The sequence below is a fragment of the Callithrix jacchus genome, chromosome 6 (assembly GCF_049354715.1).
Source record: "Callithrix jacchus isolate 240 chromosome 6, calJac240_pri, whole genome shotgun sequence".
Classification (NCBI taxonomy): domain Eukaryota; kingdom Metazoa; phylum Chordata; class Mammalia; order Primates; family Cebidae; genus Callithrix; species Callithrix jacchus.
The window spans coordinates 105376796-105395089 of record NC_133507.1 but is presented as its reverse complement, the minus strand read 5'-3'; the positions used below and the strand labels follow the sequence as shown (position 1 = coordinate 105395089).

Below are 18294 nucleotides of genomic sequence, written 5' to 3'. Positions count from 1 at the left end.
ATGAGCATGTGGTATGTGAATATGGGTGACAGCGTGTCATTGTGGGTGAAAGAGTGTGTGAGTGTGCAGGAGCAAGTGCTGTATGCTTCTTCCAAGAGCCCTGGGCCCAACCTCAGGGTGGTGGGGCAAAGAAGACCTTTCAGAGAAACTGTGAGGAACGGTGGCTGTGGATGATCTTTTTTTTTGGAGCTGGAAGTCACGGCCTCAGCAGAGAATCCATTTTAGTAACAGGAGAAATGGAATGACGTGGCAAATTATAGTGTCTGACCAAATAAATTATTCCTTTCATTTTACCGTTTTGTTTGGAGGAGAGCTTTAAACCTCATCCTCAAGCATATTCAGCAAGTGCTTGCTGAGCAGATTTGGCTGTAATTAATATGAATTTAACTTTCTTTTCTTTCCCAAGGCACTGAGCTGGAGGAGAAATGGGGCAGGGCAGATTCCTCCTGGCTGTGGGTTGGGTGAAGGTTTAATAGCTTCACAGACCTGTGCAAGCTGCAAGGGCAAAAGGGAGAGAAAAAATATAAAACCTTTAATTGCTACTTCCCAAAATAACCTCAGTCTGCCTGTAATAAGCTTATGCTGGATTTTGATTCTTTTCACAGAGGAGAAAAAAAATCAGATTTAAATTTCTAAAACCAACATTTTTTCCACAGGTTCCACCCTCAGCATCTGTCTGGGGTTGAGAGCTCTGATGTCCTAGGAGTGTCCCGGCAGGGACTCACACAAGAGGCTGGCCTCATGGGTGCCTTCCCTGGTGAGAGAGGGGGCAGAACTAATGAACATTTCCTCAGAAAAGCCACCTGGCCCAGGTGCCTTGGGCCAGCAAGCTGGCATAAAGAGTGCACTGAACGAGGGGTGAGGCACTGGTCACTGATAGGGGTGGAACCAGGGGGCCCAAGGTTCGTGGAAGCTTTAGAAGTCTATGGGTTTTAGACCTGCCCCTCAGACTCTCTTTAATCATTTCATTTGCTAAAATTGTAGGAAAAGATATATTTACCATGTCAATGACTGTTCAGTGTACAATTCAGAGGCATTGGGTACATTCAGGTTATTCTGCAAACATCACGACCAGCCATCTCCAGAGATTTTTCATCTTCCCAAATGGAAATTTTGCACCCATTCACCATGAACTCCCCACTCCTTCCTCCCTCCAGCCCTGGCAACCACCTTTCCACTCTGTCTCTATGATTCTGACGACTCTAGGGACCTCGTGTAAGTGGGATGAAACAGTATGTGACCTTTTGTGACTGATCTCACTTAGCACAATGTCCTCAAGGTTCACCTGTGCTGTGTCCGAATGTCCTTCCCTTCTAACACTGAACAACACCCCTGTGTCTACGCACCACATTTTGTTTATCCAGCCATCCATCAGTGGGCACCTGGGTTGCGTCTACTTTTTGGCTATTGTGAATGAGGCTGCTATGAACACGGGTGTGCAAATATCTCTCCAAGACCCTACTTTCAATTCTTTTGAGTCTAAATCCAAAAGCAGCACTGCTAGATTGTAAGGTAATTCTGTTTGTTTGATTTTCGAAGAACCACCATACTGTCTTCAAAGTGGCTGCACTGTTTCACGTTCCCACCAGCAGTGCACAAGGGGGCCAATTTCTCCACGCCCTCACCAGCACCTGTTCGATTTTCTGAGTGTTTTTCTTAATAGAGCCATCCTATTCACACAGTGGGTATGAATCCCCACTGACTCTTCATCACCTGCTCACAGGCAGAGGCACTACTTGAGAGGCCAGGCTCACCACTTAGCAAGAGGTATCAGCAGAAACTCGGGTTTGGGCTGTGGCAACCCACTGTCCTGAAAGAAGGCAGCCTCGGGCCAGGGCAACACAGTCATACGTTTGCATTTCTGGGCTGGCTCTGACGGAAGCCTAGAGGTCCCTGAAGCATTCATCTGGTCATGGATTCAGTCAACAAATCATTGGCATGGGCAGTGCCAGACCCTGTTCTAGGAGCTGAGGACACAGCAGTCCCTCATGGACCCATGGGAGTTACCACTCAGTGAAAGCAAAATGATAGGAGAACCACTTATCCTGGGAGCTGCCAGTGGTTATGGGTGGCTGGCGTGTGGGGAGATCTGGGGCTGGGACATCACAATGGAGAATGTGCCAGCATTTGAAGGGGAGACAGAGGAAGGGAGAGCAGGGAAGGCTGCTCAGGCAGATCTGAAATGGGCTCTGAGCTGTCACTGGGGACCACAGAGGGACTGAACTGCCTGCTTCACAAATCATTCCCAAAAGGCCTGGGGTCAAGAGGCCCTGGGCTTTGAAATCCCAAGGGCCTGGGTCCAAAGCCAGTTACTCAACCTGTGTGACACAGAGTACATGCTCTCTTTGAAACTCAGGTCCCTAATCTGTAAGACAGGATTACAGGGAATCCCATCTTTTGCCAGGATTAGACTCCAAAGACCATACGTGAGATAAGTCTCCACCACTCCAAAGCATCTTTGCCCACCTCAAGCAAGGTCCCACACAGATGGGAGCCCTCTTCCTCCAGAGTGCAGTCCAGCGGTCTCCTCTGTGTGGAGATGCATGCTGCCTCCCAAACCTAACGGCAGCAGAGGGAGGGGACTGGCAGGGTTCTGTGGCTTTGCATGAAAACATCAGAAGCTGGAACAAGAACTCCAGCTCCAGCACTTGCAGTACAGGAAGCACAAGTGAATGTAAACAGACAGGACAGCAGACCCTCACCCAACGTGGCTCTGGCATATTCAGACTAGGGGCAAGGGCACTGCTTCAGCAGCACGCACTCAGCCACCCTCTGCCTCAGCCTCTCCGCTCTCCCTCTCTCCTCCACACTGAACTTGCTAAGTTGGGTGTATGCAGATGCATGCCAGCCACAGCTCCCTCCCACCCAACCCAGATGGGCTGGGAGTTGGAAGCATCACAGCTGTCTCTGGACAGAGCCTGGCCACGGCCCAACGCTCTGCTGTGTCATAACAAAAGCGGCTGTCACCGAGCAGCCTCCCATCATGCCCAGCAGTAAGGGCTTGTGGGATTCTCACCCAGCGTCTTATCCCTCCCTGGGACACTGCTGGGCCACAGCTGGAGGGCAAAGCTCTGAGCAGCCAAGGCTCGTGCAGGGACATCTGTGAACCAGCAGACACAGGAAGGAGCGCTCCTGTGATCCCTAGCCAGATTATCCAAACATCTCCTGGCCCTGGGGCTCAGCCCCGGGGACAGGGGTAAGACTTGTCAGAAGACACCCACAGGGATCTGGTGTCTGCAGGAAGCACCAGGAGGGTGACAGGGAGGAAGGGCTGTCATCAAGGCAGGCTTCCTGGAGGAAGCAGGCAAAGAACAGGCATCTGGGCAGAAGGAGCTACCTAGCCAGGTCACACTCACAGCCAGGTGCACACTCACAGTCCAGCACACACAGCCAGGCACACACAGTCCAGCACACACACTCACAGCCAGGTCAAACTCACAGCCAGGTGCACACCCACAGTCCAGCACACACAGCCAGGTCACACTTACAGCCAGGTGCACACTCACAGTTCAGCACACACAGCTAGGTCACACTCACAACCAGGTGCACACTCACGGTCTAGCACACTCAGCCAGGTGCACACTCACAGTCCAGCACACACAGCCAGGCACACACAGTCCAGCACACACACATCCAGGTCACACTCACAGCCAGGTGCACACCCGCAGTCCAGCACACACAGCCAGGTCACACTCACAGCCAGGTGCACGTCCACAGTCCAGCACACACAGCCAGGTCACACTCACAGCCAGGTGCACATTCACAGTCCAGCACACACAGCCAGGCACAGACAGTCCAGCACACACACTCACAGCCAGGTCACACTCACAGCCAGGTACACACCCACAGTCCAGCACACACAGATAGGTCACACAGCCAGGTCACACTCACAGCCAGGTGCATACCCACAGTCCAGCACACACAGCCAGGTCACACTCACAGCCAGGTGCATACCCACAGTCCAGCACACACAGCCAGGTCACACAGCCAGGTGCATACCCACAGTCCAGCACACACAGCCAGGTCACACTCACAGCCAGGTGCACACCCACAGTCCAGCACACACAGCCAGGTGAACACTCACAACCAGGTCACACTCACACCCAGGTGCACACTTATAGTCCAGCACATGCAGCCAGGCACACACAGTCCAGCACACACTCACAGTCAGGTACACACTCACAGTCAGGTGAGGTTGTTTTACTGTGGGGCAGTGAGTGGCTGCACAGGTGGACAGGGCCAGGCCTTGCTTGGGCTTCATCCTGTATTTGTAAAATCTGAGTGATAAATGGCTCCTTAAAGAGGAAATACATTCTTTCAGACTCTAAATACCTGCTTCAAGTCTCCCAAAACTCCCAAATCATGGCAGTGCCAATGGCTACAAGAAACATCATGGGGGTCAGGCACAGTGACTCACACCTGTAATCCCAGCACTTTTCGGAGGCTGAGGTGGGCAGACTGCTTGAGGTCAGGAGTTCGAGACCAGCCAGAGCAACATGGTGAAAGCCTGTCTCTATAAAAAATACAAAAATAAGCCGGGTGTGATGGCAGGCACCTGTAGTCTCAGCTACTTGTGAGGGTGAGGTGGGAGGATGTGAGCTTGAGCCAGGGCAGTCGAGGCTATAGTGGGCCATGATTGTGTCACTGCACTCCAGCCTGAGCAACACAGCGATACCCTGTCTCAAGACAAAACAACAACAACAAAGAGGCCATGGGGCATCCTTTGTCAGGTGCATCACTGACGAGGGAGTTCAGGTCCTGATGTGCCATGTGGCTGGAACATCAGACTGTGGGAACACCTTATCTCAAAGGCCCCTGGACAGGCTTACATTCTCAAAGACCAGCTATGTCATTGGGGTACGTGACTTACCCTCTCTGAGCCTCCTCAGAGTCAGCCTGACAGGTGCTGGTGTAGACCCGAAGGAGGCCTAAAGGGGTTTACAGCCAGAGATGGAGCGAGGGGCAGTGGCTAATGACAAGTGCCCAGAGGGACATTCTGGAGCAGCAGTTCTGCCATCTCTGAGCCAGAGAGTGGGCCTGAGGACCACCAGCTTCCCAGGGTGGAGAAGGACAACCACCTGCATCAGGCTGGGAGTTCCATACCCCCTGTAAGGGGGAAGCATGCTGCCAGGGCACCACCCCACACAGTCCCTCTGGCCAAGGGGCAAACTGGTAACAGTCAAGGTCAACACAGTGAGTAATTGTTTTGCTGCCTCCCTCTCCCCCCTCCCTGTTGCCCTAGTCACCTTCCCCATTGGACGGCCCTCCACTCAGCCTTCCCAGGGTCTCCATCTCCATCACCAGCTATGTGATGTGGGGTAAGTGACTTAGCTTCTCCCAACCTGGATCCACTGGTATTTTAGCTGCTATGCTGCCTCCCGCTGCTACAAAGTCATCCCAATGGAATCCACCCAAGATATGGCCATTTAGATCTCCGGAACAGACAAATCAGAAAAGCCTGCTTTTTTCTTTGTCGAAGTTAAATTTACCGTAGAATTCCATTAATTAATAAACTGCCTTTATGCTCATAAATATGAATAATTTTGGTCCATGCATGGGTTTACAGGAATAGGGCAAATTACACAGTGACATGGAATAGCAGGGCCACCAGGAATGTGAACCCTTCTGTGGGTACAGAAGGGAAGCCCCTCTCTTGGCCTGCACAGCACTGCCCCTTCACCCAGGACTATCGGAATCCCACGGGGCCTCACTTCCACACATGCCACAAGCTCCCAGGAAATGTCCATCTGCCGAGAGACACCCCCAGGACTCCACCCTGAGGCCCAACTCTCCTCTCCACAGCCTAGAGCCAGGAGGTCTTCCCATAGGAGAATCAGGGAAGCATTCTCACCCCTGCCTTCCAATGCTAGGTACTCCATAGACGTCCCCAGGCTACACACTTCCGTGTGCTCCCACGTCCTACAGCAAAACTGCTACAAAAAGATCAGAAAGAATGTCACATTACCCACTCATCCTCTCCCACCAGCAGCTCCAGCCTGAATGCTCCATGGTGTACTTAGTGTGTACTGTGCAAGAGATGTCCCTCTCTGCCTCCTCCACGCCTGCCCAGGGACTGGGACCTGCACCCAGAAATGATGGGTTAACTTAATGATGTGGGGGACTCTCCCCCAGCCCCACATACAGCTCCAGTCCCTTCCCCCCATCAGTATGGCTAAATTTATAGATTTGGGATTGCTGTAAATTATAACGTAATTACATCGCGCCAGGGGCAGCTTCCCACGGCAGAAATTAAAAAGCAATTCAGGTAAATGATCTTTAGCTACAGTGGAGCGTCCCTGCAGAACTCATTAAGTCCAGGGACCAAACGGCATACCAAAGACGGTGTGCAGCCGCTGCATGTCAAACACAGCCTGGCCTGGGAAACACTCAGCTGGGTGGCGGGGGCGTGGGGGCAGGAGCAGGCTCCCCGTTGGGATGCACCTCATACGCCTCTCACCACAGATTCTGTGCACACCTATGGAGGTGTCTCCTCCAATGCCCCCTTAGCCTCCCAGTCCTAGACCACCCCTGGGAGACGCCCCTTAGAGAAGGAAAATCCAGGTTGCCTGAGGAAGAACTAGGGTAAGAGGCAGAAGACGGGTGTACTGTAAACAAAATCGTATGGGAAATTTGCTATTTTTGTTGCATTACTACCATTTCCTCTAAAGCTTTCCATTTTAAAAGCCCAGGGAGTTATTCTTTGAGTTTTGTTGTTGCTGTATTTTAACGTTCTTAATTGAAACTTCCTTTGGAAGGGAAGTATTGCATAGGAGGAAAGAACTGGAGAGAAACATACTAACATGTGAGTGACGGTCATCCTTGGGAGGTGCAATCAGGGAAGAACATAATGATAGTTCATGGGGATTTCCCATAGTCATCACATTTTCAATCACTTTAATAATCAGAAAAAGAGCAAACAGGTGATTGGCAGAGGCATTTCCATTTGCTGTCCTTGTGACCTTTAGCCACGTACAGAGGTGGAATGGGGGCAGCACCATCTCTCTTGGTATTAATTGTGTCAAGTTCATGCAAGGAGCCTGTGAGGTCAGGATTTGCCAGATACAAAGGCTCTGGGCCTCAGGGCCAACAAGGCTGTTTCCTAACAGGTTTCTGAAAAGGTCATTTTGTCCCTGTCTCTTGAGCGGCACCTGCTATGCAGGGCACTATGCCTGTAGCACACTGCTCGGTCCAGGGACCACGAGAAGGCTGCTCTAACTACAGAGACACTTCGTGATTTTGTCACCTGCCAGGCACTGTTCAGTGCTTCACTGATAACAGCTCACTCAACCCCTGTGATAATGTTTGCACCTGAAAGGATGCTATATGGGCAGGAACTCCAAAGCCACAAGAGCTCAGGGCCATGCTCTAGGTCTCGTCCAGCTGTCACTGGCAGAGCAGGAACATGAACTTGGCCCACTGCCCGGTCTTAGCCACTGCCACCTCATCTCCATGTCAGAGGTGTGGGACACAGCAAAGGCCAGTTCACAAGCAGCCGGGTGGCTTCCCCAATGCTACTCTCTCCCGGGACCCGTGGAGTCAAAGGCAAACAGGAATACACACTGGGGACCTCAGGTGGCAGCCCAGCCCAGGAGAAAGGAGGCTCGGTATGACCCACCCCACTGCCATCCAACTGGGCAGCCCTGGTGAAGAGCCTCAGCATCCCCATCTGTAAAATGGGGTTGCACCTGCCTCTGAGGGTCATGAAACAGGCTTAGGCAACCTCGTAAAGAGCAAAAGGGAAAAAAGGGTCTTTCTGAGTCAACATAGTAGTCCCCAAGTCAGCCTCCCATGCATAGGCACCTCCTTCCCCTTTGTTTATTAGACAAGAGGATGAGGACAGGCTGTGGGCCAGACCTACTAGGCACCAGGTGTCCCACTGAGAGTGCAGGTTCCCTCCACAGGGCCCGCCACACTCCCTCTTCGTCATCCTTGCATCTGATGATGCTAGGCCAGGAGCTGGTTTACAAGCCCGTCTGAGGGTGTGACAGCCTCAGCCTGAATGAGACCAAACTCCCTCCCCAGCGCTGAGTTTCCCTTACCTGTCTCCCATAAATGTCTGTGGGATCTGCTATTTCTCTCACAGTAGAAGTTCACCCAATGTTCTGCTCAGCTGAGCCACGGGCCCATTCCTAATTTGGACATTTATCTCCCAACATCCAGTCAAATAGGAAAAGGGATCACACACGAGGCCTTTGCTTGTCCTAGTAAACTCTATCCATGAAGCCCAGGCCCCTCCTCCCTGAGCACATCTGCACCTTTGCAACCCGAGACAACCTCCCCCGCACAGAGGCCCCAGGAAACACTGTCCACATCAGGTCCTGGTGGCTGCGGGCTCGGCCGCCCACGCCAAGACAGGCTGCTGGTCAGGGAGGAGCAGATCATCCCCGGCTTAGTGTTCTGGGCCCTGAAAACACTTTCTGCATATCCTCGAGGAGGGAGGCAGTCGGCCTTGGCAAGGCATCTGAAACCACGGGGAGGCCACACACTAGTTACTGAGTCGGCACATGGCAAGCCCTTGGAAACGCCTCTGGGTCACAGACAGATGAGAAAACATGTTCTTAAGCCACCTCAAGACTGCACCCTGAGTGGCACAGAGCACCCCTGAAAGCTGCAGGGTGGGCCGTGTCTGCCTGCTCCGTGGCCGCTGGAACACTGAAGTGTTTGTTTCAAGCCAGTCCCCTTCCCACTAGGAAAAGAAGCTACCCTCTCCAGCACTCTTTCCCTCTCCACTGAAGTTTCTACCACAGCAGAAGGATAATTCTCACAAAGAGAAGAAACACACAAACACACAGAGTGTGCACACACACCCACACAACAGCGTGGCCAGGGCTGTTCCCGCAGGGTGTCCGGAGCCCACACAGCCATAGCCAGCCTACCTGGGGGTTGCTGGGGCGGGGTCCCAGGCCAGGAGCCCACCCCCGGAGTGCCTCAAGGCAGCTCTCTGCCTTCTCCTGACACCAGCTTCTTTGCTGCCAGCATCAGCCGCTGACGTTAGTGCCTAGAGAGGGGGGAACTAATGCTCACCAGCTGGCTTGGTGATTTAACCCTCTCAGCTTCCAGGGAACTCTGGCGTCCAACCAGATGAAAGTGCACAGTCTCCCTAACAGGGGCCCCTGAGCAAATATGAGGGTGACAGCTGAGAGTTTAAAGTCAGCAAGAAAGTCCAGCCTGGGATGGCTGAGAGGAGAAATCGGCCCCCAAACCCACCTTCGCTCCTCTGTCCTGATTTTAAGGGAGCCAGAGAGAATGTCTTAGCTAAGAGAAAACCAGACAGGGGGCAAAAGGGACCAGCCTGGACCTTTCCTTCACTTGCCTTCATCAACCTCAGTCTTTCTAGGGGTGAACGCCTCAGTAGAAGCTGCTGGAGGTTTCCAGCAAAACGGCCAACCATCCCCAGGTTCCCAAGGCCTTGGCTGCTGACCATCCTGCTGCCTAGCGAGACTCCAGCCTGGACCACAGAGCGAGACTCCAGCTCATATTCTGCTCTCTAGGTCCCACTTTTCTGCCTAGTGAACCCCTATTTATCCCTCAAGACCCAGCTCATGCTGGGTCTTGCCTCCTCCAAGAAGTCTTCCCTGCCTCTCTTCCCCCAGAGGCAGGACGAAGTACCTGGAAATGACTTCTCCTGGAGTCGTTGCTACACTAAGACCTGTCCCTGCACTAATCAATCCTTCTTAGCTGGTGAGCTCCCTGTGGGCTGAGCCAGTAGGGTATTTGTCCCAGCACAAGGGACTGGCACCGTAACTGGTGAATGCCTGCAAGTAGATGAATCCACTGCCTGTGGCCAAGTCCTTCAGATTTCCTATTCTTGAGAACAAAGCTCAGGCTGTAGAATTCTCTGTGCCTGCCACTGGGTTTCAACTGCTAAAGGAAGAATGGCAAAGGAAGACAAAAGAGGAGGGTGGATAGAAAATACAAAAATCAGCGGGGCGAGGCGGCTCACACCTGTAATCCCAGCACTTTGGGAGGCTGAGGGAGGCAGATCACCTGAGATCAGGAGTTCGAGGCCAGCCTGCCAACATGGTGAAACCCCGTCTCTACTAAAAATAAAAACAGAATAGCCAGGCATGACGGCATGTGCCTGTAAATCCCAGCCAGTCAGAAGGCTGAGGCAGGAGAATTGCTTGATGCTTGAACCTGGGAGGTGGAGGTCGCAGTGGGCTGAGATCACACCACTGTACTCCAGCCTAGACAACAGAGCGAGACTCCAGCTCAAAAAAAAAAAAAGGAAAAAAAGAAAAGAAAATACAAAACTCATCTCTATTAGTGGCACTCTGTCACTCTGAATATCTACTGTCAGTACTTTAAAAGTGCAGCACAAACCTCACCCATCTGGAGGTCAGTCACCCCTCAAAGGCCACTCTACCAGCTGCTGCCAGGAACCCCTGAGCCCCCAAACCTACACCTCTGAGGCCTTGCACTAAGTAGTGTATGAGCCCCTCAGGCCCTCATTCAGCGCTTCTGGATTCTTAGTTTAGAAACTACTCTAACAAAATGCATGGTTCCCAGCACATAAACTAGAAGTGAGTACCAGTAAAAGAGGACAGGGCGCTGTGGCTACTTCAGATAAGCAGGTTATCAACATAAGGTGGGGGAGGGTCAGAAGGACTCGAGTTCAAATCCTGGCTCAAACCACTTACCAGCTGGGTGGCCCTGGCAACATGCTAACCAGCAGGCCTTTCATAAACATCTAAATGTTTTTTGAATGAAACAGAATTGACTACTGAATTTGGCCTTGAAGGAGGCTTGGGATTTGGCAGGGCAGAGGGCCTGGAGGGAGACACTGGGGGACTGAAGAGTCCCTGAAGAGACCGGCCCGGGGCCCAGACTCACTGGAAACATTCTCAAGGCTCAGGAGTGTTGGGAGTGGGGGTGGGGAGAGAGAGGAGGGACACAGGGAGAGACCCACCCTCCCTTCCTCCCTGCAGTACCCAGCCCTTGCTGGGTAAGGACTTAGCCAATGGGCCTTGCCTGGTTCAGTCCTCCTGGTTCTTGGGTTTGTCTGGACTAAACGCACCCAGACTAGGCCTCGCCAGTTGAAAGGGTCAGTGCACACCATTTATCTCCATCTTAGGCCACTGGCACATCCACAGTCCTTCCCAGGGGCTGATTAGAGAGGCAGAGGCTACTTTCTTCTTGGATGGCAAACAAGGGTCCTAAATGTACCCACTGGCTGTCCTGGTGTCAGACTTCACTCTCCACACCCCCGCCCCGCAGGCTTGGAAAAGGCACTGCCAGCCCTCAGGGATGAACGTGGGGCTCCTTGGAGCTCTCCAGCTCCTCCCACAACTTCTCTGCAAGGCCCCAGAGTTCAGGCAGCTGTGACCTCAGCCAGATGCAGGCACGGGGCCACAGGGCCCTTGAACCAAGAGCAGGGTGCCTGGAAAGGCAGAGGAAAGAGGGGAGCACAGGCTTTTGAAACAGGATCCCATCAAATCCCATGTGAGGCCCAGGGCAAGCCAGGGGACTCCTCTGGGCCTCATGTCTCATGTGTAACTGCGGGACATGGAGGCCATAGGAAACTGTCCTCAGAAGGTCCCCTGGGGATCCATCCCCTCAGCCTTGCCACCTGGTTCTCAACCTGGCTGGGTCTCTTAAGTTTGCTCCATATAAGCAAGTGGGTGAGGATGTTGTTCCCAAAAAGAGCCTGGAGTGGGGCCAGGTGATGTGGGTGGATGGGGAGGGGCACCATGCATGCAGCCTGGGACATCCAGCACCAGGCAGGCCACTGGATGAGCAGGATGGAGCCAACAAGGTGGACATAGGGGTCCGGGGCAGACACAGCTGAGGGGGTCTCCCCACCCAGGTGACCCTGCAATGAGTTTCCAGTAAGAAGAGAAGAACATGCAGGACAAAGCCTGGGACCTTCGTTTGAAGGAGAAGAAGCAGGCAGGAGATCACAAGGGGAGCTTAGAAGCCAGGGAAGGAAAGGGCCGGGGCGGAGCAGTGGTGAGACTATCTATAAAAGGAGGAGGCAGGAAGACCCCCGATGGTCCATGGCGAGCCCATCAGCGGGGCCAGTGGGGTGAAGTGAGAAGGCCTGTCCTGATGGACGTGTGATGGGGGGGTGACAGGTGGGCAGTGAGAACAGCCAGCTCCTTCAGGACACAAGCACAGCCAGCCTGTGGGGCTGGGAAGCAGGGGGAGAGACCCCATGGAGGTGGTGGGGGTGGCTTCATACCCAGGCAACTTAGCCAAGCTGATGCTATCTACCTCCCTACGTGGTTCCGGGTGAGGGCTCTGGCCATAGCAGAAATCCACGTGGGATTAGAAGGAAGGACAGTGTGGAGCAGCGGTTCTCTCAAGAGATGGGCAAAGTCACATTTTCAACATAATCCTAAAACCTCATTTGTCTAACGTGTTTTCCACTATAGCTTTGGAAGATCTGCACAACTCTGAGTTTCTCATTCTGAAGGACTGACCCACGGACACACAAAATAATGCATGGGAAAAAAGCATCCATTCAAAGTGCAAGACAGATCCATGGATTTTAACCAACGGTATGGAAAGGCCTTTGATCTGTTTCAGATTCCACGACGTCGAGTTTTGGTGCAGCATCAAAGAACAACCAAATTAGGTGAAAAGGCTTTTAAAATACCATTCTCTCTTCTATCTCTATGTCTGTGTTAGGCTGGATTTTCTTTATATATTTTAACCCAAAACAACGTAGGGCAACAGACTCAATGCAGGAGACATGAGAATCTAGCTGTCTTCCATTAAGGACATTGACAAAAGCGTAATTCTGTTCTTACTACTTTAATTTTGGAGAAGTTCTTTTCATAAAAATTATAATTTTATCATTGTTATTTTCAAATGAATTTAAAGACAAAATATTTCAAATTGTTCTCATTTTAAGTTTCAAATAAAGTATCAATAGATATGACACACATTAAATGAGCTCTTTGGGGCCAGGCATGGTGGCTTATGCTTGTAATCCCAGCATTTTGGGAGGCCTAGACGGGCGGCTCACTTGAGGTCAGGAATTTGAGACCAGCCTGGCCAACATGGCGAAACCCATCTCTACAAAAATACAAAAATTCGCCAGACATGATGGCAGGCCTATTATCCCAGCTACTCGGGAGGCTGAGGCAGGAGAATCGCTTGAACCCAGGAGGCAGAGGTTGCCGTGGGCTATCACACCACTGCACTTCAGCCTGGGAGACACAGTGAGACTCAGTCTCAAAAAAAAAAAAAAACTCTCTTTGGGGTCCTCAGTAATTTTTAACTATAGAGGGACCCACGGACCAAAAAGGTTGGAACTGCAAGTGTAGGATCCCAAAGGCTCCCTCAGTCCCCAAACATCATCGCTGACCTGTGGGGTAAAAAAGGGGTAGAGCCAGCTTCTTCTGCTCCCACAGAGCCAGGAGGGGATATAGCTCCAAGGAGGAGGCTCATGCAATCCCCCTTCAAACCCACGTGCATCCACCTATCCATCATGAAGCTGGAAGCACAGGCAGGCAGGCGTGAGCTCTAACCTGGTGGGTTCCAGCTTGCCCTTGCTCTCCCCCATGTCACACCTAACACCCCCTCGGATTGCCAATGCCACTGGCCTACAGCAACTTCAGCCCAGCACCAGATGCAGAGATGGTGGCTTTGCAGAGATACCACTGCTCCCACAGCTGGGCGGCAGCTGATGCAATCACCACCCTGGTTCCAAGTCTTTCAGGGTGATTCTACTCCACTGATGGGACTGTAGCTGGAATGGGGTGGACATTTAGGTAGCCCTCTCAAAGGCAGAAAAGCAGGGGAAGGTGCTGCGGAAGTGGGGAGCACTGTGGGAGGTGCACAGGCACAAGGGCCAAAGAGGTGGGCCAGGGCACATGTGCCTACAGAGCTCAGGCTCAATCCTGTGGCATGTGGGAGCCACAGCATGTTGGCTTAGCAATACACGGGCCAACACGGTCCCTCTTTCAGTGGAGGGATGGGGCTGGTGGGGCAGGCAATGCTGTCTGCATGGTAGCAAGTCAGGTTTTACTCTCACTCCCATCCCCAACTTTTGGACAGTCAGTCTGCGGCCTGCAGCCTGCGGATGATTTGCAGCTTCTGTTACAGACGGGTTGCAGTGCCATAAAGGGTGAGGTGCTTTCTCTTCTAGGCTTCATCGTGCTTTTTTATGAGTAAACATTTCCCGATAAAGACTTACTGTCTGCAGAGACCCCTTTATACCCCAAAGGTAAGGGTTTAAGTGGCCTGAAAACTGCCGTTACTTATCTTTACAGCGGCCTGCGAGAGCCGGCTCAATGGCAGAGACTTCCATTTCACTGTATATATTTTCAGTGACTGGTTATAGATCAGGCTTGTCCCTAGGGCTCAGGGTCTGAGGTCTCCATTCTGAAAGTCCTAGCTGGGAGAACCATCGCCCGCTCCCTGTCTCAAGACCCCCTGACGCTGGCACCAACAGGACAGGGCAGGACACTGGCCCTTGTCTTAGAGGATACACATAGGGGAACTTCAGGACCATCACGCCCGTTTCTGACCTCATTCTCTAAGAGGCAGCCTCTCCCCTGCCCTCTACACCAATGGTCCCAAAGCTTTTTGGCACCAGGAACCAGTTCCATGGAAGACACTTTTTCCAGTGCAGGAGGCAGGAATCCCCAAACTGTTCCACCTCAGGTCATCCGGCATGAGATTCTCATAAGGAGCACACAATCTAGATCCCTCACATGTGCAGTTCGCAATACGGCTCCTGCTCTTATGAGACTCTAATTCGGCTGCCAATCTGACAGGAGGTGGAGCTCAGGTGGTCATGCTCTTGCATGCTGCTCACCGCCCGCTGTGTGGACTGGTTGAAAACAGGGCATGGACTGGTACCGGTCTGCAGCCCGGGGGTGGAGGACCTTCTCTCTACCCCATCCAACACTGCTCTCAACATGAAATCTGATCAACTCATTCCTAGTGAGACACTGATATCTGACAACAGCCGGGTGGTCTGCCCAGAAGTATCCGTTGTATAACATTCACATACCTTTCAGCCATCAGCATTCATTTTTAATGACAAAATCATACAGAAAGACACAGAAAAGGCTTCCTAAGGCCCCAGAAATCACAGCGATCGGCACTCACCACCTCCATCTCTGTACAGCAGATGCTATCAATCCCTACTCTAATCCCTGTACCCCTTTGAGGCACACATCCTTTCCAACTACTGGCACCGTGGTTAACTGAGGGTCTTCTGTCTCCCAAGCCCACTTTGCCCAGCTGTGTGCAACAGGCCTGGAGTGCAAGAGCAGCCCTCAGCGGGGGGCACTGCCAGCAACTGGTGTTTAGAGCTTCTTTATTCCTCTGGGATGGCTATCATGCCAGCTCCTGAGTCCCCCCAGGGATGAAGCTCCAGTTTTTTCAGGGGCAGCTGACTTTCTACTTCCCTTCACAGGTGCTCTCCTCCCATCTCACCTCACCACTCGTTTCCCTACAACTCCAAATAAACCAGGTGCACTGGAACCCTTCTCTTAAAAGCCTGCTTCTAAGAATGATAACTAAGACACCATGTGTGAAAGTAACACTAGGAAATGCGTCTTCCCCTCAAATCAGGGGCACAGACTTCTCTTGGATGGTGGGGAAGCTGAACATGACCTTCTCAGGACAATGCAGCCCACTAGGCTGGCACCATCCTCCCCACTTGTCTTGGGGACAAGACTGCATGCAAGAATGGCAAGAGGCAGCAAAAGGCCAGGCACGGTGGCTCACACCTGTAATTCCAGCCTCTGGGAGGCGGAGGCAGAAGGATCAGGAGGTCAAGAGATCGAGACCATCCTGGCAACATGGTGAAACCCTGTCTCTATTAAAAATACAAAAATTAGCTGGGCATGGTGGCACGCATCTGTAATCCCAGCTAGTTAGGAGGCTGAGGCAGGAGAATTGCTTGAACCCAGGAGGCAGATGTTGCAGTGAGCCAAGATTGCACCACTGCACTCCAGCCTGGGCGACAGTGTGAGACTGTCTCAACAGCAACAACAACAAAGAGAGGGTGGAGAAACCAGCAGTGCAGGGCCAGGGTGGGGAGGGGGTACCTGGGGATCTAGGGCCAGCTGCAGCTGCATGGACAAGGACATCATCAGGAGAACAGCCTGGCTGACAAGTGCGATGGCATCCATCACCCGGGCACTCCCGCAGCTGCAAAGTCCTTGCACAAGCAGAACTCAGAGTTTCAGTCTATGTCTGGGGCTTGGCTCTCCCTCTCCCAAGACTCAACATAGCTGAGGGGATCAGGCTCTGTGTGCAACTGGGCCATTCTGGGATGAGGATGCTCAAGGGCACGTGGCAGCCATCACGTGGACTGCATGTCCACAGTAACCCACCTCCTCTGGGAAAAGCTTTCAGAGGTGGTTCTTGCCCGCCTCTCTTCCCCAAAGCAATGAAGTTCTCAGAACCACAGCACAGGGAAACATTTTCTCTGGTTATTTTGTTTTGGTGTGTTTTTTAAGTCTTCAGAAGCCTCCAATTCCTCCCTGGGGACAAATGCACAGAAAAACATGTTTGGCCATCCTGGCCAAGCCAAAACACTGTCAGTGTTAGTGGTGCTCAGGCGCTGGTCAAGAGCGCCAACACCTCATATCCTGTGTGTGGCATGCTGAAAATTCTTCAGGACCTTTTCACAGGCATTGCCTGGGGACCTCGCAGTGTCGGGGATGGGGTCACAGGCCCACAGAACAGAGGACCCGTCTCCCATCCCAATCGAGCACTCTTTCCCTACCCAGGAAAGGCTCCACAACACGGCCAGGTATCCCCACCTTCCTCAGTGGTGACATACAGAAAGAACAGAGGACTCTCATCCTCACTGCTGTGAAGCATCCAAGAGGGAGGGCAGGGCTCACTGCCTGGCAGGATCAGGGTGGTGGGGAGGGGAGTCGCTCACCTGGGCCAGCCCGGGAGGATCAGAGACCTGAAAAACACAACCCAGGAGAAAAAGCTCCAGGAAAAGAGAGGCCAGGTCCCACATGCCAAGGATGGCAACAGGAGAAAGGGGCTCCCTGGCAGCCTGAACAACTAGGAAGGGTGGTGTCCCCAGACAGAGACTATGGGGTCCCCCATGACGTCCCAGGGCTTAAGGGTAGGGAGAGGCCAGACATGCCCCCAGAAGGCCACTCTCGGATTCATGACCCCTGTGATGAAAACAAGGGCCTCAGGTCCCCCATGTGGCAGCGTGGTCAGTCCTTCCAAAGCCCCTATGAGGAGGACCCTGGGGATTGTAATCCAGCCTGCGTCTCAGCTTCAGCCCTGACCACAGCCCTAGGAGGGAGGTCCTCATCACTCCTCCGTGAAAGACAAGGATGCAGAAGAACGGCCACAGCCCCCACGTGCAGCAGGACCCACGGCGTCTGCCTCCACAAGGCCCCATCTAGTGGCTCCTGGCAACGTCCAACTCCTGACACAGTGTGGGGGCCGGGCCGCGACACAGGTGTGTGTGCCTCCTGCCCTGCTGCACTGGGGTGACCTAAACCCGCTCTTCAGCCTGCAGCTGGCTTCGGAAGGCGTTTCTGCTCCTCCCACAGCAGAGGAAGTGGTTTTCCATTGTGCCTAACCAGCACATTTGAGAAAGACAGTGGCTTCGGCAACCCTGGGAAAAGCACTCCTGTCTTGAGGAAGGCTGAGGCCACCGAGCCCCCATCTCTTCCTGCTGGAATACCCATCTTACATCCTGTTCTGCATGGCCATTGATTTGGGTTCTTGCCTGTGTCTTCCAATTTAATGTCAGTTCCAGAGAAGTGGACCTTGTCTGTGGTCCCACCCGGGGACTACACTGCCCCCAGTAAACACTTGGGGAAAAAAGGAAGAGAAGGAAAGAGAGAGGGAAGTGGGGAGGGAGGGAGGAAAAAGAACCTTCTGAAAAGCAGAGCTATCCAGCAGGATTTCATTTGTGGGTATGGAATGCTTCGAATCAATCAGCAAGGAGATGCACTGATTCAAAATGCCCCTCCCCTGCTCAAAGCCCTTCAATGGCTCCCTACTACCCTCAGTCCAAATTCCTCTCAGGGCATCCCAGGCTGCCCACAGCGATTCCAATCTCCCTTTCCAACTGCACCTCATCTCCTACACCTTGTATAAAGCCTCCTCTTCAGCAGGTGCTGGCCCTACCCTGGCATGTGCCCTGTCACCCCTGTCGAGCCTCTGCGTACCCCTACCTTCCCAGTAGCTCTCTCATTCTTTAAAAAGTCCTTCTTAGTGATGCTACCCCTGGAATTTTCTGGCATTTCCTCTCCAAGGCTCTGGTCTGGCACTTCTCAGGGAGTACTTTGTGTACCCTTACAGGAAGCTCAAAAAGACAACTAGAGGAGGGGGACAGGCCTGGTCACC

The 18294-nt window shown here is 52.7% G+C and overlaps 1 protein-coding gene across 4 annotated transcripts in view; it reads right to left on the bottom strand.

Moving 5' to 3' along the window:
* GLI2 (GLI family zinc finger 2) overlaps nt 1–18294 on the bottom strand; it is a 252688-nt gene that overhangs the window by 161563 nt on the left and 72831 nt on the right. For 2 of the 4 annotated variants that reach the window (XM_054257716.2, XM_078329127.1), the window contains exon 1: nt 8877–8987. The exons of the other annotated variants lie outside the window; for them this stretch is intronic. The gene's annotated coding sequence lies outside the window, so the exon portion shown is untranslated. Of the gene's footprint in view, nt 1–8876; nt 8988–18294 lie in introns of those variants that run through there. 4 annotated transcript variants of the gene reach the window in all.